Source organism: Theropithecus gelada, chromosome 5 (assembly GCF_003255815.1).
Source record: "Theropithecus gelada isolate Dixy chromosome 5, Tgel_1.0, whole genome shotgun sequence".
NCBI classification, from domain to species: Eukaryota; Metazoa; Chordata; class Mammalia; order Primates; family Cercopithecidae; genus Theropithecus; species Theropithecus gelada.
Window position 1 is genome coordinate 186,159,765 of NC_037672.1, and position 24,300 is coordinate 186,184,064.

A 24,300-nucleotide genomic window follows, 5' to 3' on the forward strand; every position below is an offset into this window, starting at 1 on the left:
TGTTCTCATTTATCATTTTAAAAGACTGACATTTTCCAGATCACATAAATTGTGTTGTCAAGCACACACTGGCACACCACACATACACATGCACATTCACACACACACATACACATACACTTGCACACACACACACACCACACATACACACACACGCATACACACACACTCCACACATACACACACTCGCACACACACCCACCCACACATACACACGCACACATACACACACTCTCACACACTCACACACCCACTCACACACACCAACACATACACATGCACACACACCACACACACGCACACATACACACACTCCACACATACACATACTCACACACACACTCATGCATACACACACTCACACACACACACTCACACTCACACACACTCTCACACACACTGACGCACGCACACTCACACTTCATGTCATTGCATTAATTCCATATGATGTCTAAGCAGCATGTGACTCCACTGAGTCACCATAACTCTTCCTCCCCGGGAGCATTTTCCAAATAATGTATTCCCATTTGTGAGGAAAGAGTCCCCACATGATGCATTATTCCAACTTCTGACTGAAAAACAATTGCTACATTTAAGCATGAATATGCAACTTGTGGTAGTAATCACGAGGGGTGACCTCATTTCATGATAAAGCACCCCATTATTTTGCTTCTGCTTACAAAAGTATCAGAAAGGTCAGGGACCATTAGGTTAAATGTAAAAAATAAGACATAAGCAGCATGCAGTAAAAATATAATGTGCTATTCACTGTTTAATATTTGTTAAAATGGTTCCATCAGTTCAAGGACTGCTTGTGCATTTCCTGTTTTACTTTCTGCCTTCTTTTTGTTCCAGAGAAATCAGGCACGCGTTACTGGGAATGCTATTTTTAAAGTTTATTAAAGCAATTTGATGAAAAAGAAAATAGTTTCTTTAATTTCTTTTTTTTTTTTTTTTAATTTATTTATTATTATTATACTTTAAGTTGTAGGGTACATGTGCATAACGTGCAGGTTTGTTACATATGTATACTTGTGCCATGTTGGTCTACTGCACCCATCAACTCGTCATTTACATCAGGTATAACTCCCAATGCAATCCCTCCCCCCTCCCCCCTCCCCATGATAGGCCCCGGTGTGTGATGTTCCCCTTCCTGAGTCCAAGTGATCTCATTGTTCAGTTCCCACCTATGAGTGAGAACATGCGGTGTTTGGTTTTCTGTTCTTGTGATAGTTTGCTAAGAATGATGGTTTCCAGCTGCATCCATGTCCCTACAAAGGATGCAAACTCATCCTTTTTTATGGCTGCATAGTATTCCATGGTGTATATGTGCCACATTTTCTTAATCCAATCTGTCACTGATGGACATTTGGGTTGATTCCAAGTCTTTGCTATTGTGAATAGTGCTGCAATAAACATACGTGTGCATGTGTCTTTATAGCAGCATAATTTATAATCCTTTGGGTATATCCCCAGTAATGGGATGGCTGGGTCATATGGTACATCTAGTTCTAGATCCTTGAGGAATCGCCATACTGTTTTCCATAATGGTTGAACTAGTTTACAGTCCCACCAACAGTGTAAAAGTGTTCCTATTTCTCCACATCCTCTCCAGCACCTGTTGTTTCCTGACTTTTTAATGATCGCCATTCTAACTGGTGTGAGATGGTATCTCATTGTGGTTTTGATTTGCATTTCTCTGATGGCCAGTGATGATGAGCATTTTTTCATGTGTTTGTTGGCTGTATGAATGTCTTCTTTTGAGAAATGTCTATTCATATCCTTTGCCCACTTTTTGATGGGGTTGTTTGTTTTTTTCTTGTAAATTTGTTGGAGTTCTTTGTAGGTTCTGGATATTAGCCCTTTGTCAGATGAGTAGATTGCAAAAATTTTCTCCCATTCTGTAGGTTGCCTGTTCACTCTGATGGTAGTTTCTTTTGCTGTGCAGAAGCTCTTTAGTTTAATTAGATCCCATTTGTCAATTTTAGCTTTTGCTGCTGTTGCTTTTGGTGTTTTAGACATGAAGTCTTTGCCCATGCCTATGTCCTGAATGGTACTACCTAGGTTTTCCTCTAGGATTTTTATGGTATTAGGTCTAACATTTAAGTCTCTAATCCATCTTGAATTAATTTTCGTATAAGGAGTAAGGAAAGGATCCAGTTTCAGCTTTCTACTTATGGCTAGCCAATTTTCCCAGCACCATTTATTAAATAGGGAATCCTTTCCCCATTTCTTGTTTTTCTCAGGTTTGTCAAAGATCAGATGGCTGTAGATGTGTGGTATTATTTCTGAGGACTCTGTTCTGTTCCATTGGTCTATATCTCTGTTTTGGTACCAGTACCATGCTGTTTTGGTTACTGTAGCCTTGTGGTATAGTTTGAAGTCAGGTAGCGTGATGCCTCCAGCTTTGTTCTTTTGACTTAGGATTGTCTTGGAGATGCGGGCTCTTTTTTGGTTCCATATGAACTTTAAAGCAGTTTTTTCCAATTCTGTGAAGAAACTCATTGGTAGCTTGATGGGGATGGCATTGAATCTATAAATTACCTTGGGCAGTATGGCCATTTTCACGATATTGATTCTTCCTATCCATGAGCATGGTATGTTCTTCCATTTGTTTGTGTCCTCTTTTATTTCACTGAGCAGTGGTTTGTAGTTCTCCTTGAAGAGGTCCTTTACATCCCTTGGAAGTTGGATTCCTAGGTATTTTATTCTCTTTGAAGCAATTGTGAATGGAAGTTCATTCATGATTTGGCTCTCTGTTTGTCTGTTATTGGTGTATAAGAATGCTTGTGATTTTTGCACATTAATTTTGTATCCTGAGACTTTGCTGAAGTTGCTTATCAGCTTAAGGAGATTTTGGGCTGAGACAATGGGGTTTTCTAAATATACAATCATGTCATCTGCAAACAGGGACAATTTGACTTCTTCTTTTCCTAACTGAATACCCCTGATTTCTTTCTCTTGCCTAATTGCCCTAGCCAGAACTTCCAACACTATGTTGAATAGGAGTGGTGAGAGAGGGCATCCCTGTCTTGTGCCAGTTTTCAAAGGGAATTTTTCCAGTTTTTGCCCATTCAGTATGATATTGGCTGTGGGTTTGTCATAAATAGCTCTTATTATTTTGAGGTACGTTCCATCAATACCGAATTTATTGAGCGTTTTTAGCATGAAGGGCTGTTGAATTTGTCAAAGGCCTTTTCTGCATCTATTGAGATAATCATGTGGTTCTTGTCTTTGGTTCCGTTTATATGCTGGATTATGTTTATTGATTTGCGAATGTTGAACCAGCCTTGCATCCCAGGGATGAAGCCCACTTGATCATGGTGGATAAGCTTTTTGATGTGTTGTTGAATCCGGTTTGCCAGTATTTTATTGAGGATTTTTGCATCGATGTTCATCAGGGATATTGGTCTAAAATTCTCTTTTTTTGTTGTGTCTCTGCCAGGCTTTGGTATCAGGATGATATTGGCCTCATAAAATGAGTTAGGGAGGATTCCCTCTTTTTCTATTGATTGGAATAGTTTCAGAAGGAATGGTACCAACTCCTCCTTATACCTCTGGTAGAATTCAGCTGTGAATCCATCTGGTCCTGGACTTTTTTTGGTTGGTAGGCTATTAATTATTGCCTCAATTTCAGAGCCTACTATTGGTCTATTCAGGGATTCAACTTCTTCCTGGTTTAGTCTTGGAAGAGTGTAAGTGTCCAGGAAATTATCCATTTCTTCTAGGTTTTCCAGTTTATTTGCGTAGAGGCGTTTATAGTATTCTCTGATGGTAGTTTGTATTTCTGTGGGGTCAGTGGTGATATCCCCTTTATCATTTTTAATTGCGTCGATTTGATTCTTCTCTCTTTTCTTCTTTATTAGTCTTGCTAGTGGTCTGTCAATTTTGTTGATCTTTTCAAAAAACCAACTCCTGGATTCATTGATTTTTTGGAGGGTTTTTTGTGTCTCTATCTCCTTCAGTTCTGCTCTGATCTTAGTTATTTCTTGCCTTCTGCTAGCTTTGGAATGTGTTTGCTCTTGCTTCTCTAGTTCTTTTAATTGCGATGTTAGAGTGTCAATTTTTGATCTTTCCTGCTTTCTCTTGTGGGCATTTAGTGCTATAAATTTCCCTCTACACACTGCTTTAAATGTGTCCCAGAGATTCTGGTATGTTGTATCTTTGTTCTCATTGGTTTCAAAGAACATCTTTATTTCTGCCTTCATTTCGTTATGTACCCAGTAGTCATTCAGGAGCAGATTGTTCAGTTTCCATGTAGTTGAGCGGTTTTGATTGAGTTTCTTAGTCCTGAGTTCTAGTTTGATTGCACTGTGGTCTGAGAGACAGTTTGTTATAATTTCTGTTCTTGTACATTTGCTGAGGAGTGCTTTACTTCCAATTATATGGTCAATTTTGGAGTAAGTACGATGTGGTGCTGAGAAGAATGTATATTCTGTTGATTTGGGGTGGAGAGTTCTATAGATGTCTATTAGGTCTGCTTGCTGCAGAGAAGAGTTCAATTCCTGGATATCCTTGTTAACTTTCTGTCTTGTTGATCTGTCTAATGTTGACAGTGGAGTGTTGAAGTCTCCCATTATTATTGTATGGGAGTCTAAGTCTCTTTGTAAGTCTCTAAGGACTTGCTTTATGAATCTGGGTGCTCCTGTATTGGGTGCATATATATTTAGGATAGTTAGCTCTTCCTGTTGAATTGATCCCTTTACCATTATGTAATGGCCTTCTTTGTCTCTTTTGATCTTTGATGGTTTAAAGTCTGTTTTATCAGAGACTAGGATTGCAACCCCCGCTTTTTTTTGTTCTCCATTTGCTTGGTAAATCTTCCTCCATCCCTTTATTTTGAGCCTATGTATGTCTCTGCGTGTGAGATGGGTCTCCTGAATACAGCAGACTGATGGGTCTTGACTCTTTATCCAGTTTGCCAGTCTGTGTCTTTTCATTGGAGCATTTAGTCCATTTACATTTAAGGTTAAGATTGTTATGTGTGAACTTGATCCTGCCATTATGATATTAACTGGTTATTTTGCTCGTTAGTTGATGCAGTTTCTTCCTAGCCTCGATGGTCTTTACATTTTGGCATGATTTTGCAATGGCTGGTACCGGTTGTTCCTTTCCATGTTGAGTGCTTCCTTCAGGGTCTCTTGTAAGGCAGGCCTAGTGGTGACAAAATCTCTAAGCATTTGCTTATCTGTAAAGGATTTTATTTCTCCTTCACTTATGAAACTTAGTTTGGCTGGATATGAAATTCTGGGTTTAAAATTCTTTTCTTTAAGAATGTTGAATATTGGCCCCCACTCTCTTCTGGCTTGTAGAGTTTCTGCCGAGAGATCTGCTGTGAGTCTGATGGGCTTCCCTTTGTGGGTAACCCGACCTTTCTCTCTGGCTGCCCTTAAGATTTTTTCCTTCATTTCAACTTTGGCGAATCTGGCAATTATGTGTCTTGGAGTTGCTCTTCTCGAGGAGTATCTTTGTGGCGTTCTCTGTATTTCCTGGATTTGAATGTTGGCCTGCCCTACTAGGTTGGGGAAGTTCTCCTGGATGATATCCTGAAGAGTGTTTTCCAATTTGGTTCCATTTTCCCCCTCACTTTCAGGCACCCCAATCAGACGTAGATTTGGTCTTTTTACATAATCCCATACTTCTTGCAGGCTTTGTTCATTTCTTTTTCTTCTTTTTTCTTTTGGTTTCTCTTCTCGCTTCATTTCATTCATTTGATCCTCAATCGCTGATACTCTTTCTTCCAGTTGATCGAGTCGGTTACTGAAGCTTGTGCATTTGTCACGTATTTCTCGTGTCATGGTTTTCATCTCTTTCATTTCGTTTATGACCTTCTCTGCATTAATTACTCTAGCCGTCAATTCTTCCACTTTTTTTTCAAGATTTTTAGTTTCTTTGCGCTGGGTACGTAATTCCTCCTTTAGCTCTGAGAAGTTTGATGGACTGAAGCCTTCTTCTCTCATCTCGTCAAAGTCATTCTCCGTCCAGCTTTGATCCGTTGCTGGCGATGAGCTGCGCTCCTTTGCCGGGGGAGATGTGCTCTTATTTTTTGAATTTCCAGCTTTTCTGCCCTGCTTTTTCCCCATCTTTGTGGTTTTATCTGCCTCTGGTCTTTGATGATGGTGATGTACTGATGGGGTTTTGGTGTAGGTGTCCTTCCTGTTTGATAGTTTTCCTTCTAACAGTCAGGACCCTCAGCTGTAGGTCTGTTGGAGATTGCTTGAGGTCCACTCCAGACCCTGTTTGCCTGGGTATCAGCAGCAGAGGCTGCAGAAGATAGAATATTTCTGAACAGCGAGTGTACCTGTCTGATTCTTGCTTTGGAAGCTTCCTCTCAGGGGTGTACTCCACCCTGTGAGGTGTGGGGTGTCAGACTGCCCCTAATGGGGGATGTCTCCCAGTTAGGCTACTCAGGGGTCAGGGACCCACTTGAGCAGGCAGTCTGTCCCTTCTCAGATCTCAACCTCCGTGTTGGGAGATCCACTGCTCTCTTCAAAGCTGTCAGACAGAGTCGTTTGCGTCTGCAGAGCTTTCTGCTGCTTTTTTGTTGTTGTTGTTGTTGTTGTGTAGCTGTGCCCTGTCCCCAGAGGTGGAGTCTACAGAGACAGGCAGGTTTCCTTGAGCTGCTGTGAGCTCCACCCAGTTGGAGCTTCCCAGCAGCTTTGTTTACCTACTTAAGCCTCTGCAATGGCGGGCGCCCCTCCCCCAGCCTCGCTGCTGCCTTGCCGGTAGATCACAGACTGCTGTGCTAGCAATGAGGGAGGCTCCGTGGGCGTGGGACCCTCCCGGCCAGGTGTGGGATATGATCTCCTGGTGTGCCTGTTTGCTTAAAGCGCAATATTGGGGTGGGAGTTACCCGATTTTCCAGGTGTTGTGTGTCTCAGTTCCCCTGGCTAGGAAAAGGGATTCCCTTCCCCCTTACGCTTCCCAGGTGAGGCGATGCCTCGCCCTGCTTCAGCTCTCGCTGTTCGGGCTGCAGCAGCTGACCAGCACCGATCGTCCGGCACTCCCCAGTGAGATGAACCCAGTACCTCAGTTGAAAATGCAGAAATCACCGGTCTTCTGTGTCGCTTGCGCTGGGAGTTGGAGACTGGAGCTGTTCCTATTCGGCCATCTTGCTCCGCCCCCAGTTTCTTTAATTTCTTATACTCAGATTTGCTCTTTGGAATAATTCCTGATTAGGGACAAATATTCACTGGAAACTTCTTGTGTGCAGCGTGTCAGGATGGAAAGAACAAGGACGTGGCGGCTGGAGTAAGAAGTTGCTTTCCGTTTGCAGCCGATGGCCAGTTGAGTGAGCATGCTTCCCCTAGCTTATTTCTTTACCTTCATGTCCTTGTCTATTAAATTAGGGTGTTTCACCAATGGCTTTCCAAGTTGTCTTTATTATCTTTAGCATAATCTATAATATTAAGAAAAAAACTCTAAAAAGTTTTCAGAAACTCTAAAACGTAAAAGCTTATTATATCAAAATCAATAAGTTGATTCTCCACCAATATGTTGTGAATTTAACAATATATTTCTTATTTGAATTAGGTAATAATACATTTTCAACTAATATTCACTATCTGGAACTTTTGGGGCCTTCCAGAATAGCACTAGCATGCAATTAATAATGAATAGGATGTTAAGATATAATAATGATACATTTGTCCCCTTTGATTGAGCAACAGTAACTCAAGACCTCTTCGATATGATAAAAGAACCTGTGGAGAACACGTAAACCTAAGTTTGAAAATGAGCAAGGATGTTCCTTACCTTTAACACAAACCCAGACAACAGCAGCAGTGTGTGTGACCTCCCAGCCCTTCACCTTTAACACAAACCCAGACAACAGCAGAGTGTGTGTGACCTCCCAGCCCTTCACCTTTAACACAAACCCAGACAACAACAGCAGAGTGTGTGTGACCTCCCAGCCCTTCACCTTTAACACAAACCCAGACAACAGCAGCAGTGCACATGAACTCCTGGCTCTTTATCTTTGCCTGTAATTTTTCTGGATTGCTTGTAAGTACGTGCAATGCTTTGACACATGACTTAGATTATTTTAAAACTGTAGACTCCCCCAGGAAAGAACTACTTCACCTTCTAGAACTGGGCATAAATGATTTTCAGGATTCTTGAATCTTCCAGAGTGGGAGAGAACGCACAGACCTGGGAACTCGAGAAGATGCGACAACCTTTGTCTCCACCCCACTTTGCTGTGAGCCAGTTTACTAAGATCAGTACATAGCCCTGTGCTGTGCCCTGTGTTTACTGCTGAAAATTCAAGAGAGAAACAAACCAGCCAACAAATCAGAGTGAGCAACTCACTTCTATCCTACCTCTCATGAAATAATAGAATTTTTTTTAAAAAGGGAAAAAACCAAGAAAGAAAGAATGTAAGAAGGTCTTTAAATCAGTTTGGGCTGCTATAACAAAAAATACCATAGACTGGGTGGCTTAAACAACACGCATCTATTTCTCAAAGCTCTGTAGGCTGAGAGGACCAAATTGCTGGCAGATGCGGTGCCTGGTGAAGGCTGCATCCTGGGTGAGACGTGCTGTCTCCTCATTGTGTGCCACGTGGCGGGGCAGCGGAGAGGAAGCCAGCTCTCATGCTCTCTCACAAGAACACTAATCCCACCGTGAAGTCTCTGCCCTCATAACATCCGCATCCAAAGGCCCTGTCTCCAAACGCCATCGCAACAGGGACTGGGGGCCCATAGAAGAATAATGGAGGGACAGAAATATTCAATCCATAGCAGGAGGCCTGCAGAATTCCTAAAAGAAAGAAGGCGTATTAAGCCAACAAAGAAAGAATATGGGGGGAAAACAGCCTAGAAGAAATCTGAAAGCCAATGACGAGAAAATGCCATTGACTAGACATGGATTCTGAGGAGCTCCGAGTTAAGGCTCCACAGATAAAAACTGCTGTGGGATAGTTGTTGGGGGTAGTTAATACAGTAAGGACAACAGAAGCACCTGGACCCCACTGGCCCCTACATCTGCTTCCCCTTTACAGAGCAACGGTCAGGAAAAGCATTTGCCACTGAGAAGGGAGGACGTGAGATTTCCTGAGCAAGAGAATGAGGAGCATGCCCAGGGAGCTGCCAGCATGGGAGAAAGAACTCATCCATCCTAAGAGCCCTCAAATAGCACCTCACCGGCAGTTGCTACCCATGACTGACTCAAAAAACAGAAGGGCCAAATGGAGAAGGATTTCAAAGGAAAAGACAAATCCACAAGCATTTTGGCAAACCCTGCCAGGAATAAAATACACCAAACTCAACGGAAAGAAGCACTAACAGCAACCTAATTAATAAATATAATGAGTATAACTAATTATGACAAGGATATTAGAGAAGATGATATATACCTTACAAAGAAATACCTGGTGATCTCAGAATTTTTAAAATATAATTGTCAAAAAATTCATGGGTGATCTAAAAAGTAAAATGCACTCAATTGAAAAACGAATTAGTTGAAATATGTTTTTTAAAAGATTCTCCCAGTAAACTGGCCAAAAGATTCAAATATGGAAAGTGTTTGCGAGTTAGAAGCACAAAGAACATTCCAAAATCTTAGAAATGCCCATGGGAGAAGTGCCAATGGAAAGTGGAAATAATTACAGTAATGATAGAAATCGATTTCTAAAAGCTGAAAAACAACTCAAGTCTCCATATTTATAAGGGTCACTAAGTGTCAAGAAAGATAAATAAAAAATAGTGAGAGAGGCCAGGTGCAGTGGCTCACGCCTGTAATCCCAGCACTTTGGGAGACTGAGGCAGGTGGATCACGAGGTCAAGAGATCGAGACCATCCTGGCCAACATGCTGAAACCCTGTCTCTACTAAAAATAGAAAAAATTAGCTGGGCATGGTGGTGGGTGCCTGTAGTCCCAGCTACTGGGGAGGCTGAGGCAGAAGGATCGCTTGAACCCGGGAGGCGGAGGTTGCAGTGAGCCAAGATTGCACCACTGCACTCCAGCCTGGTGACAGAGCGAGACTCCATCTCAAAAAACAAACAAAACAAAACAAAAAAATAGCGAGAGAATCCTGATTTAGTCCATATTTTACACCAAAAAGATAAGTTGAGGGGTCCTTAGAAATTGGCGTGTTAATGTGTGCACGTGTGATACACGTAACACGGACCCTCCGTTACGCATCAGGAGAAGGCTCAAAAGGAACACAAGTAACTATTAATCCTGGCACTTCTGGGAAAATGAGCAGATTAAAAAGATGAAAGGACTGAAGAAGGTCTTCATATAACTTTATATGGATTGCTTGAATCTTTTATAATTGAAATGCCTATGTTTATTATTTGAGTTAATTGGAAACTAATTTAAGAAAATTAATACTATTTAAATTAATACCCTTTTAAATAGAAATTTTAAATTAACAATATTTAAATAATAGTATTTTACTTAATATTAAAAGTAGGATAATTTAACATTTAATAACTAGGAATATAAGAAAATAATATGAAATATTCCACCACTTACTATGTAAATTCATATCAAATATATAAAATATGACAACTAAAAGAACTTTCATAATTAGAGGAAATGTGGAATAATAGGTCTTGTTAATCAGTAAATGTTTATAATGCTGTACCAAATATTGAGCTTTCAGAAAGTCACGCTAACAAGAAGAAGAAATTCTGTAGCCAAAGTCTTTCGATAATATGTTGGACATGGTGCCTGCACATATTAAAGGAAATGACATAAATTAAAGGGCCTCACACGTTAAAAAGAAGTAAAATGACTTGTATCAATTTATCCAACAGAAATAGCCATATAACAAGTAGATCTGGTTTGCTTAGGAAGAAGTAACGGAGAATTTAAATACCTTTCAGAAGGAAAGACATAAAGGATCATCCCGGCTTTGCTTCGAAATGAAAGTATTTATTAGCTGGCACTAGAATAACTTTTGGTAAAACTCCGGAGCCTAACCTCGCTTCTTAAAATTAAGTTGATTTTATGGTGGCTCACTCCTGTAATCCCAGCACTTGGTGAGGCCAAGGTGGAAGGATTGCCTGAGTCCAGGAGTTAGAGACCATCCTGGGCAACATGGCGAGATCCCATCTTTACAAAAAAAAAAATACAGAAATTAGCCAGGCATGGTGATGCGTGCCTGTGGTCCCAGCTATTTGAGAGGGTAAAGTGGAAGGATTAAAAAAAAAAAAAAAAAAAGCACCCAGACCGTCAGCATGTGTTAGCTATAGCACCTGGCCACGGGTCTCAGCAGCACTTTCTGAGTGAACGAGGAACGGGCTCTAACAAGCCCTCGAACGCCCACGTTGGATTGGTGATGCTGATGGCCCCCGCATAAGTAGAATGCCGTCTAAACTGAGGAGCACTTTGCTTTCAAGGCCGTGTCTACCACAAACCAGCTATAAAGATCCCAAGCAAATAATTTCCTGATTTTATAACATTAATATCTGTCTTGCTTCCCTTCCCAGTTCAAACGAGATGGTCAAATGAAGCATATGCTAGTGTTCTAAGTAAAAGGAATATTGCATAGTAATAGAAATCATTCCAGTACAATGTCATCATTGCTACACACTACTCTCCTTTTCAATATTTCAACAACAAAACAGATTTTTACATGACTTTGCTCTGCAGACAGTGAGTGGTCAATGCTGAAAGCACTGGAATTTCCAGACATTATATCTGTGCCTTGTAAAGTCACATGAATGACGAGACCTGCTGACCAATAATTTGGGTCAGGTGACATGGTGTGTCTGCCCATACAACATGCGGGCTCGATCTTTAACCCCTCAGGTTAGCCTGTAATGTTGGGGGAAAAAAAGAAAGAAAACCAGGGCAGGGAAACTCGCCAAGAGCAAGGGACACAGTATGATGGCCACAGAGAAAGTAAAGGAGGTTAGAGATGGGCACAAGGCTGCCATTCACACCCAACAGAAGATTTAAATCTGAGCTTCTGACTACTGATTCCTCTGTTCACTCCCTGTAAGCACCGAGGGAGGAAATTAATCCGTTCTTTTTAACCACAAGATTAGAAACAGCTATTCAAAAGAAAAGGCAATGCTGACCACTCACTGAGTAATCTGATAACGTTTTTAATTCCAAAGTAAATACACAAACCCTAAGTCATTCTCTCACAATCATAAAAAGGCTTCACATTTCTTACAGACAATATGTCTTTGGTTACAAAACAATAGTTTGAAAAATAAGGTAGATAAACTTTGTACTGAAATGAAATTGAAACACTACAGGAAATGCTTACATTGTATGGAATTAAAGGCATTTTTCATGGAAATATATCTAAGGTCCAATTAGCAATTCTAAAAAATGTGATAACATGCATTCACTAAGTTTTAGTCAGTCTTACAGCCTGCACAGATACTGAGTTACAGAGGTGTCTATAAAGTAATGAGCAACTCTACAAGCTCCATGTAAAAATTAATAACAATGTCACCTCATGGACTAATCACACCTCTATACCCTTTACATGTATTAACTTACTCAGTCCTCACAACAACCCAATGAAGTAGCTGCTATGATTATACCCATTTCAAAATGTAAAAAATGAGGCACATAAAAGTTAAAAACTAAAACTGTCCCAAAGCCAGCTCTGAAGATGTAGCATCTGGACCCTAATCTAGAATCTGGAAGCAGAGTTACTGACCACAGAATGATACTTTGCTCCACGCCTCACGCAAACATGCAGCCCCAGTCACACTGCAATTTATAATGTAAGCCATCAAGAAGAATGTGTCCTGGAGTGGAAAGGTTAAGACTGTGAGAGGAATAGATGATCGAAGAGCGACTCTGAACTCAGACTCAGGGTGGCTATATCTGATATAAACAAGATTACGAGTCCTAAGAAGAATTCAACATAGGCTGAGAGTACACTGAGATTGGAACCCAAGCATTGACCTGGTAACAGTGAAGATGAGTTGACATTTTAAAAAATTACCCTAAATTCAGACAGTTGTAAAGGATTTAACTTTCAGCCTATTTTAATACTGAAAAATTTAAATAATTGGTTACATTATTAGCTTAAGTATATCCAGTGGTATTTACGTACTGTATAAAATTAAGCTTTTACACATAAGCATTTTTAATAGCCAGAAATTGTACATTGCTTTTTTCCCCTTAAAACCATTTTCATCCTCACAGAATATTAATTTATGTAATATACTTGTGCTTAAAAGTCTTTTATCAATAACTCAATCATATTCTTCAAGCAACATTCTAGATATACATTGAAATTTGTTATATTTATTTCATGTGACCATAAGTCACGTAAGTATTTAACAATTTCTTCAGAACTGTATTATTGTTATGGTTCTTAGAACTCAATTTTAAAAACACATGAATATTTTTTAAATTTTAAGTGATTGATAAACCTGAAGTCAGTTGTTATTAGAAATGCATCTCTTCATGAGATGAATGGAGCTGATTTTTTCCAGTGCGTCATATTTCCACGGATGTTACTGCTACCATGAGGTTGGATTCAACACCCGTTTAATTCCTGTTTTCGCTTTTATAGATGTAATTTCTAAAGCCTTGTTCCCATAAACAAGTAGATGGAAATTGAAGCAGTTTGGTTATAGCAACGTCACTCAACTGTTTTATATCCTTTCAAAGTATATGCTGAAAATTCTGTAATCATTTACATTAACAACAGTCATAGGTAATCATCCAGCAGCTTCTCCTCCAGAGCAAAGCAGCGGACACTACCTGGTCCACGAAAGCATTTGCACGCAGTCATCAGAGCCAGGAACTCTCTCAACAGCGCTACCCCTAGTCCTTCCTTTAGGGCTACTCCAGGGTTTTATAGCTTGGGTCAGGCTCGCAGAAAGATTCATACGTGGGAAGACGTCCTTTCCAACTGGGAACGGGGAGGCGGGAAAGGAGAGGCCAGTTCTTTCATGCCAGGCGTGTTCTCAGGGAGATTAGTTTTAGGAAAAACTAAAATGAAGCTCGGATCTGAAAGTGGTATCTCTTACACGAAGTCTTGCGCCTGCTGAAAAGCCTTTGCTTACCCCCAAGATATACATTCCTGTGTGAGTTCAGGTCTGTGGATTTGGGAGTATGTGGGAAGGACACGCCCCCAGTTAGCCTCAGTCCCCCCTTCTGTGAAAGGGGAGGTAGAGATCGCGCAGCCTTCTGATGACAATGACAGTGTCCGGCACATGGTGCTTGACACTGACCTAACACTCAGTGGCTCAGCACCTTCCCTGGTCCTTATCACTGCAGCTCTTGTTCCCTGCATCCTCTTCCCGGGGTCACCTCAAGGCCTCTCTCCTGTCCCTCTGCTCTGGGGTTAAAATGTCTTCTTGCTGCCTTCCAGCCCTCCCAGTCCCAAGTGGCCCCATCCCTGCTTAGCACAGTCTCCTGTTTTCTTTCCATCGTAGCATCTAACCTTACATGATTGTCTCATCATGTTTTGTCTTGTTTGCTTGTTTCCTTTTATGACGTGTTGCCGACCCCTGGAAGGTTGGCTCTGTAGAGCAGGATGACATCTGCCCAGAGCGTTGAGAGGTGCCCAGCAGAGGAGAGCTGTTGCAAACGATTGTTTGATGAGGTAAAGGAGTGAGTGAATGCATTAGTTTGCCATGGCTGCCACAGCAAAGCACCATAGACTGGGTGGCTTAAACCACAGACATGTATTTCCTCACAGTCCTGGAAGCTGGAAGTCCAAGATCAAGGTGTTGGCAGGGCTAGTTTCTTCCAGGATCTGTCTCCTTGATGTGCAAGTGGCAGCCTTGCCTCCTTGCCCTCCCCCGGTCTGTGTCCGTGTGCCTTCCTCTCCTCTGCTTCTAGGAGCCCTGTGCACAAATGTTAGTAGCAACTGTATTTGTAATGGCCAGAGTCGAGACACAGTCCAGTGCCCATCCACTGGGGAATGGACAAACGCACTGTGGGTCACCTACATAAGAAAGACACTCAGCAATGAGAAAGAACGGCTGACAGCGAAACGGCTCGGATGAACCTGGAAGCAAGATGGTGATAGACGCCAGAAACAAAACACTCTGCAGAAGTGGGTCCAGCTGTGTGACACTGCAGGAAAGGCAAGACTTTAGGGACAGAAAGTAGATCAGTGGTGGCCAGGGGCTGAGGCTAGAGAAGGGGTTGACCTCAGAGGAGCACTAGAGGATTTGATGGGAGCTGGAAAATTGCTGTGACTTCATTGTGCTTATGGTTACTGGAGTATATATCTTTGTCAAAACCCATCAAAGGTACACATAAAATGGGTAAATTGTATATAAATTTAACTCAATAAAATTGATTTTACAAAAATCAGAGAGTATCAAAGATTCTTTAGAATCCATGTTTCCATATGATAGCCTACCATGGAATTTTTGCAAATATATTTTTCACATATATTTTGGGGGAAATACACACACACAAACACACACACACATTTATAGGTAAACAAAAGCAAATCGAACGGTAGGTTTTATTTGCAAAATTGTTGAGAACGCTAGGGTAGTGGAGGGCCATGTCAGGCTGAACCTTGGCTCTCCGCACAGCTGCTGAGATGGTGCCTCACACGTTCCCTCGTTTGGCTTCCCAGACCCCAAAGCCTCCTGAGCAGTCAGCGAGGATGCCGAAGGACCCCCCGAGCCATCGTTATTTACCTCCATTGACAGAAACACATTTAAAATTCGGTATACACTTTCCACTCCATATCATTTAATAATGTCATATTGAACTGTTTCTCCAAGCAATTAAAAAAAAAATCCTTTAATGCTATAGACAAAGTATAATAGCACTCAACAGAGAGAAAAGAAATTTGAAGGGCCTAGATTTCTTACTCTCCAATGGAAAAAGTAAGAATTTTGGGGAAAAAGCACTTTTGCCTAGAAGAGCGTAGTCCACAGAGGACAGATGGAAAGGATATTTGTGTTTAATTTAAATGTTCTGCAGAAGTTCACACTTCCAGCACCACGGCAACACCTGCAGGTTTCTGGAAAGTGACGAGAACACTTTATGCTGAATCCTCAGCAGGATCTGAGACCTATTAGGGGTTTTGAATCCATCCGGAGCCTGAGAAATCTCTTTGAAATGAGGCAAACCAGGAGAGGGCTCTGAGGAGACTTGCACACACCCTCCAATCACACACGCAGCCCGAATTCCCCAAGTTTCATGTTCTGGTTAATTAGAGATCCCGGTTTCATAATCACTGACTGCTCTTTCTTCGGGGGCTGGTTTGGTTTAATGATTCCTGACATTTCATCCACCATACCGAGCTTTTTTACAGCAATAAAAAATAACAGCCTCTCCCCCTGACAGCAGAGCAGGTTATTTGATGCTGTAGCTAGAGGAACAGTTATGGCTCTCCTCTGTGCTAACTCACGGCACGATAGGTGGGACATCAAGAACAATTACATCAAATGGCCATGGAAATGGATTTGCAGGATGCACAGGTGAACGCCCGTTTCAAGCTTGACACTCTCTTGTGTCTTGTGCCGCTTCCAGCAGCAAAGGGTTCTCACAACTTTCCACTCCTCGTTTGAGCCTGGGAAGCTGCCAGGAAGCCTTCTTTTGAAAAGCTGTGATCTGAGGGTTCAACCAAACTTGGGGCTTTGAGGACTGTCCCCAGGACGCAGCCCAGTCAGTGCCTGTGCGGAGGCAGTGATCAGAATAAGAGTAGTGCGGCAAATGCAAAGAACTGGTGACAATCCACTGTTTGGGGCCAGCAAGGACTTGTTGAGGTCGGCGCCAAGAACTGTGGATAATGACACAAGCAGCTGCCCAAGGGAGCCTGAGGGAGGACAAGGATTAATGACCTCAGAGACTTGTTCTCTTTCTAGTCTTTTCCTGAAATGCCAAACCATGGAGCCAGTTATCAATCAAGGGAGTGAAATATATCCGTGGATGGGTTTGGTTTGCTACAGTGAGAGCCAGCTTTGCTTTTGAATATGCTTTGAAAACAATTTGTACTGTGCAATGCTGGAAAAAGCCAACAAATAATAAACCTGTCGCAGTACTCACCAAGAGCTCATAAATACAAAAGTCAACCTTGCAGCTGCAAAGAAAAGCCATTCCTAAGCTTGAAAAATTGTCAGTACTCAATCATTGCATCTGATATCAATTTTCATTTCAGGCTGTGATTTGGGGCGACTCTTATCTTCAGCACTCCAGAGGCGGGAGCCTCCCGCTCCCACTGTGCGGTCTTAGGGTTTATGGTGGAGGTGCTGCCATCAGAGGGAGAGAACAGCAGTTCTTTGAGTTCTTTTTAATTTTCCCAGCTGTGCTACAGTTACACACCAATAAGCTCATCTTTTCATTTAGTTCAAAAAACTATGCTGAACTGCGCTAATCCTGCAATTTTGGTGATAAAATTTCAAAGGTAAGAGAAACGCATTTAATGACAGCCATAGGCCCTGGGCTCTGCCTGGGAGCCCCGTGCTCCTCCTCCTGAAGCAGTTCTCATTATGCCACGTTCCCCAAACACTTTGTTTCTGTCTGTCCGATTCTTGTCCGCCTTCTCTGCCCTTAGGGAAAAATCATCACACAAACCCTGTTGAGAGAAATGAGAACTTGGCTGAGGAGCCCTGTGCTGAGTGCACACTTTTCAACAGTTTCCTGTAGCTTTCGTGGGATTCAGCTGAAGCAAATGTGTGACCAGATTCTTCAGAGGAGGACCAGGAAGCTGCCTGCCAGGTTCTTTGGAGGGTTCACTGTGAACAGGAGCAATTTGCTTCCACGAAGCCCAACGTTGCTTCTAATCAAGGGAAAGTTTCCAGGTTCTCAGAAGGTTCCCATTTCCTGAGAGGTGCCAGGTCACATACTTTGGTGTTGAAACTAAAAGTTACTGGGTTTGGAAGTGACAGCCACAGGCCTGTTTTCCTCAGCAAGGTTTTTCTCAGTAGTGAGAGGTCGCTCGTTAAACGAGTTGTCTTTTTCCACGTTCGATTTCCTCGCGCCTGGACCGCGTGGGTGGTGGAGAGGTACCCACAGCCCGCCGCGGGCCTGCTCTTCTGTGAATCCGATACAGGTCACCTCGTGCTTCCCAGGGAGCATCTCCCCTTGTCGAGCCTCCATGTGCAGTTATTTTTAGAACATCTCCCTCTACTGAACCCCTCTGAATCGAGTAGACCATTTGTGTACAAATGTGACAATTTGTTTTTTTAATTTTCAGTTATTTTTAACTTCAGGTTCCAGGGTACATGTGCATATCTGTTATGTAGGCAAACTTGTGTCTCAGGGGTTTCTTGTAGCCAAGGACTTATTTTATCACCCAGGTACTAAGCCTACTACCCAACAGCAATGTTTTTCTGATTCTCTCCCTACTCCCACCCTCCACCCTCAGGCAGGCCCAGTATCTGTTGATCTCCTCTCTGTGTCCATGTGTTCTCATCATGTAGCTCCCACTTATAAGTGAGAACATGCAACATTTGGTTTTCTCTTCCTGCATTAGTTTACTAGGGATAATAGCCTCAGCTCCATCCATGTTCCTGGAAAGGACATGATCTCATTCTTTTTTATGGCTGCATAGTATTCCATGGCATGTATATACCACATTTTCTTTATCCATTATGTCATTGATGGGCATTTGGCTTGATTCCCTCTCTTTGCTATTGTGAGTAGCACTGCAATGAACATAAGCATGCGTGTGTCTTCATGGTAGAGTGATTTACATTCCTTTGGGTATGGACCCAGTAATGGGATTGCTAGGTCATATGGTAGTTCTGTTTTTGGCTCTTTGAGCAATCGCTGCACTGCTTTCCACAATGATTGAACTAATTTACACTCCCAGCAACAGTGTATAAGCGTTCCCTTTTCTCTGCAACCTTGTCAGTATCTGTTTTTATTTAACTTTTTAATAAAAGCCATTCTGACTGGTGTGAGATGTTATCTCATTGAAGTTTTGATTTGCATTTCTCTAATGATCACTGATGTTGAGCTTTTTTTCATATGCTTGCTGGCTGCATGTATGCTTTGTTTTGAAAAGTGTTCATGTTGTGATTTGTTAGTGTGGTTAAGCAACTACGTCCAAAATGGTTAAGAATAGATAAATCACTCCCAAGAAAGACAAAGAACCACACCATTAGTGGTTACCTGGTAGCATACAAGACGCTCAGACCTAGAGGGACTTCCTCCAGAGACGGACTGCTGACATAGCAGGAACCCTACAGGCTGTCTCTCCCGATGCCCCAGTGCACTGCTTTCATGGAATGGTCCCACAGATGAATGCTCAGTCCTAGCAAATGAAAACTCAACAACAAAACGTGTTTCTCTAATAGTAAAAGTAATGTTGTCTGTCCAGAATTTCCACAGAAATACTGGTTTATACACTCACTATTGACAAATTAATCTCATTTGAAAACAAGTAAAATATAGCTGTGTGGTATACCAAAAACATATCCCTTTTTGACAATTGCTATATCAAAAATAATTTACTCAACTACTTTTTACTGGCTGAACTGATTGGTTGTTAAAGCCAAAATAACCTGGAGTCATTCTTGAACTTGGTCACATCTAATCAACCTAAAACCCAGCAATACAGCCTTCAAACTATGTCCTGAATTGACCAATTTTCACTGCCTCTACCAATTGTACTTAGTCATCTTATGCCTCCAGCCTTTTTAACACTCTCCCTGTTTCTGTCTTTCCATTTCAGTTCATTCTCTACACAGCAGCCAGGAAGCTCTTTGTAAAACATAAGCCATATCATGCCAGTCCTCTCCTCCAGCACTACAAGGGGTTCCAATGGTTGGGTTCAGCAAACTTTTTCTGAATGTGGCCAAGTAATAAATAGCATAGGTCTTACGGGCCATGTGATTTCCGTTGTAACTTCTCACATTTTCCACTGGAGCATGGAAGCAACCACAGACGATGCTTAAGTAAATGGGTGTGGCTTTGTGCTAATAAAATCTTTGTTTACAAACCCAATGCAGGCTGATTGTGGGCCAAATTGGTGACTCCTGAAATAAAAGATCATACATGACCTTGCTTCTGGCTCCCTGTGCTAAAATTCTCCCACTTAGTAACTTCACTTTAATCATAATGCTCTCCTTGCTGTTCTGGAAAGTGCCCAATACAATCTCACCTTGATTCCTCTGCATGTGCTATATGTTGTCTTAAAACACTTGATTTAGATACATGTGTCTGTGTAATAAATCATGCTGGAACTTGGTAGCTTAAAACAATAAAGACAGGTATTATCTTTCACTATCCTCTGGGTGGACTGGGCTCAGCTGGGTGGTTCTTCTTTCACATGTGGTGTCAGGGATGAAGTCACCTGGAGGAGGCTCAACTGAGCAGAAACACAACAGACAGCTCATTCACCTGCAGGCAGCTGGTACCAGCTGGTATCTGGATGCTCAAATGGAGGTAGGTCCTCCTCCACATGGCCTGTTCATGTGGCTTGAACTTCTTATAACATGGTGGCTGCGTTACAAGAGGGAATGTTCCAGGAGCACAGCGGTGGAAGCTACAGATCTCCAAGGTTCCAACCTTGGAACTCACAGAGCATGATTTCTTCTACAGACTGTGGATCACAGCAAGGTTCAGGGGAGGAATCTGAAAACACCTTTCAAGGGGAGGATGAGGACACAATTTGCATCCCTCTTCAATCCACTAAATGTTCTTCCTTGACTGTCTATTTTCTTTAGGTTCAAATGTGACCCCTTCAGACAGGCCAGTTGTGGTCACCCTTTCCCTGTACTCAAAACACTTTTTATCTGCTTGACCTAATTTTTCTTATTGCTATTGTGCATTGTGTATATTTGTTTGTTCATTTTCTTGTTTCCTCTTTTTCCACTGCTAGAAGAATGTGTGTTCCCTCTTTGTCTGTCTGTTCATGATTCTCCCACCAGTTCCTAGGATAATTCCTGACACAAAGAGGGCATTCACTAACTGTTTCCTGAGTGAAGATGTGTCGGCTCTATAACATGGACTGTGCCAGCCATAGAGGATAAAAAGATTAATCAGATCATGTTTCTGCTCTAAAAAATCTCATGACCTAAAACTGAGAGCTGGCTGATCTGGAATTGATGCTGTGGCTTCTCAACTCCAAAAGTTTGGAAAAGAATCACAAAATTGTGTCATTTATAGGAAAAGGTCAAAGTGCTAAAAACAAATAGGAATACTACACATTTAAATGCATAAGAACACATAGGGCTCCCCACTTCCGCCAATAGCAGGGACTACCAGAGCTTCTAAAGGCATTTTGAAGTTCACTGTGAGGAGTGTCAGACTGATTACCATTTTCAGCCAATGCTGTTGAAAGTGGCATTTACCAGGTTTTTTCATTTATATTTTAATTCTTAAATTAAGAAATAAGAAATATATTAATAAACACCTTAGTGATATCTTCATGGTATAAAGTATGACTTACTTTATTAATCTACTAGCATGTCTTACCATTTTCTGTGATATTTATATCCTGCTAAATGTCAGGGAGAGAGATGATATCAGGACTGAGAAAACATGTTAAACCATACTTGATATTTTCATTAATATTTAAGACAATTTTATTTACTAAATAGTGAAGCTCACAGAGAAATATAAAATAATAGCAATAAACAGTAAAATTTCCTAAAATCTAGATATCCTATTATTCATTTCCAGTTTTAGCAATTTCTTGATTTTAAAGAATAAGAGGCTGGGTGTGGTGGCTCATGCTTATAATCTTAGCACTTTGGGAGGCCGAGGCAGGTGGATCACCTGAGGTCAGGAGTTCAAGACCAGCCTGGCCAACATGGTGAAACCCTGTATCTACTAAAAATACAAAAATTAGCCAGGTGTGGTGGTGCACACCTGTAATCCCAACTACTTGGGAGGCTGAGGCAGGAGAATTGCTTGAGCCTAGGAGGCGGAGGTTGCAGTGAACCGAGATCGTGCCACTGCACTCCAGCCTGGCCAACAGAGCAAGACTCCATCTCAAAAAAAAAAAAAAAAAGAAGAAGAATAAAAGAATAAGAGACACATGTTCACACTGTATATGTATTTTGGGAAAGCTAGAATAAAATGATATGTAGTATATACAAATATCTGATGTGTGTATATACATACAAACACACATATACCATATATATGGTGGACAATTTTAAAAATGATTTTTGCATTTAAGATTTAATCTTGTTCTCATGGTAGCATAGATCTTAAGTTAGTATTGGCCGGAGGTAAATCACTCCAACAAACCTAGCAATGCTGCTGCTGTTTCTCAGAAAGGTCAGAAGAACCTTGAGGGAACCCAGAAAAAAGAAAAAGGTTATGGGACAGCAGGTGTGGTTAGAATGGTGAGCATTAGGGTAAAGATTAACTGTGCAATAAAGAGACAAAAATAACATCACTCAAACAAGATAGAAGTTTTTTTGTTTCATACGGCAGTCCACGTGCGGGCAGGCAGTGGAGGGCAGTGAGGCGCACCTTCTCAATAGTGCTTCCACTGGATCGAGGTGATTTCTGCAGTATTGGTTCCTGCGCTGTTATTGAGTACCTTGTTTGCATCTGCACACTGGAAGTCAGACCACCACCACACTCCCACATTCTTTATCCTGGACAGGGAGAATGTCTGTGTGCAGGGCAAACCGCTTATTTTCATATATGTAATCTGGAATTTACACACATCGCTTTCGGTTGCGTGTCTGTCAGCAATGTTTACACGCACAGCTCCAGATGCGGTCTCTAGCTGGGTGGCCAAGAGCCCCACAACAATTCAGGGGGCTATAATCCTAAAAGGAAGGAGGGGAGAATGAAGACGCAGAACACTTAGCGGTCCGCAGCTTGGTGTAGCTAATTCTCCCATCCCCCAAACTAACTGATTATCTTTACTTAATCTGGACGAGAGAGTAGTATTTTTAGTACTTGAAGAATTTAATAATAGTGCCTTTGTTCTCTCAGAACAGAAAAATAATTTGAAAGGAGATCACAGTAGAAAAATAACTTTTCCCTCTCTCCAAATGTAGACAACACGCAAAAGTCACAGACCTGCAGGCCACACAGTTGCAAGCACACACACTTGCAAGCACACACACCTGCAAACACATGCACATGCAAGCACACACACCTGCAGGCACACACACCTGCAAGCACACACACCTGCAAGCACACACACCTGCAGGCACACACACCTGCAAGCACACACACCTGCAGGCACACACACCTGCAGGCACACACAGCTACAGGCACATACACCTGCAGACACACACACCTGCAGTCACACACACCTGCAGGCACACACACCTGCAGTCACACACACCTGCAGGCACACACACCTGCAAGCGCACACAGCGCAAGCACGCACAGCTGCAAGCACACACACCAGCAGGCACACACACTTGCAGGCACACACACCTGCAGGCACACACACTTGCAGGCACACATAGCACAAGCACACACACCTGCAGGCACACACACCTGCAGTCACACACACCTGCAGTCACACACACCCGCAGGCACACACACCTGCAAGCGCACACAGCTGCAAGCACACACATCGGCAGGCACACACACCTGCAGGCACACACAACTGCAGGCACACACAGCTGCAGGCACACACAGCTGCACAAACACACGTCTGCAAGCACACACAGCTGCACAAACACACACGCCTGCAAGCACACACAGCTGCACACACACACCTGCAAGCACACACAGCACAAGCACACACGCCTGCAAGCACACACAGCTGCAAGAGCACACAGCTGCAAGCACACACACCTGCAAGTGCACACACCTGCAGGCACACACAGCTGCAAGCACACACACCTGCAGGCACACACACAAAATAAGCGTAAGAGAGAATGTGCTCAGTACTTGGTCTGGTATTCCTTGATAGCAACAGAAATAATGAGAATAAAGGCAATTATGTGTTTTTAGATCTGCAACATGAAAGCAGGGGTGGACGGGGGGCGGGGGACGTTGGCTGAAAACCGAACCAAACAAAAAAGTGCAGAAGAGAACACAGGACCAATTCTCTCATCAAAGGATCATCTTACTGTGACCGAGTGTGGTAGCTCATGCCTGTAATCCGAGCACTTTGGGAGACCGAGGTGAGTGGATCACCTGAGGTCAGCAGTTTGAGACCAGCCTGGCCAACATGATGAAACTCTGTCTCTACTAAAAAACACAAAAATTAGTAGGGTGTGGTGGCGGCGCCTGTAATCCCCGCTACCTGTGAGGCTGAGGCAGGAGAATCGCTTTAACTCCAGAGGCGGAGCTTGCAGTGAGCGGAGATCGCGCCACTGAACTTCAGTCTGGGCAACAGAGCGAGACTCCGTCTCAAAAAAAAAAATCTTATTTTGAACTCGAGAAATACACTCGAGAAATACACAGAAATACACAGCCTAAGTTGGGTGATTATACACAATGGCCATGTTCTAATGTTCTTGGATT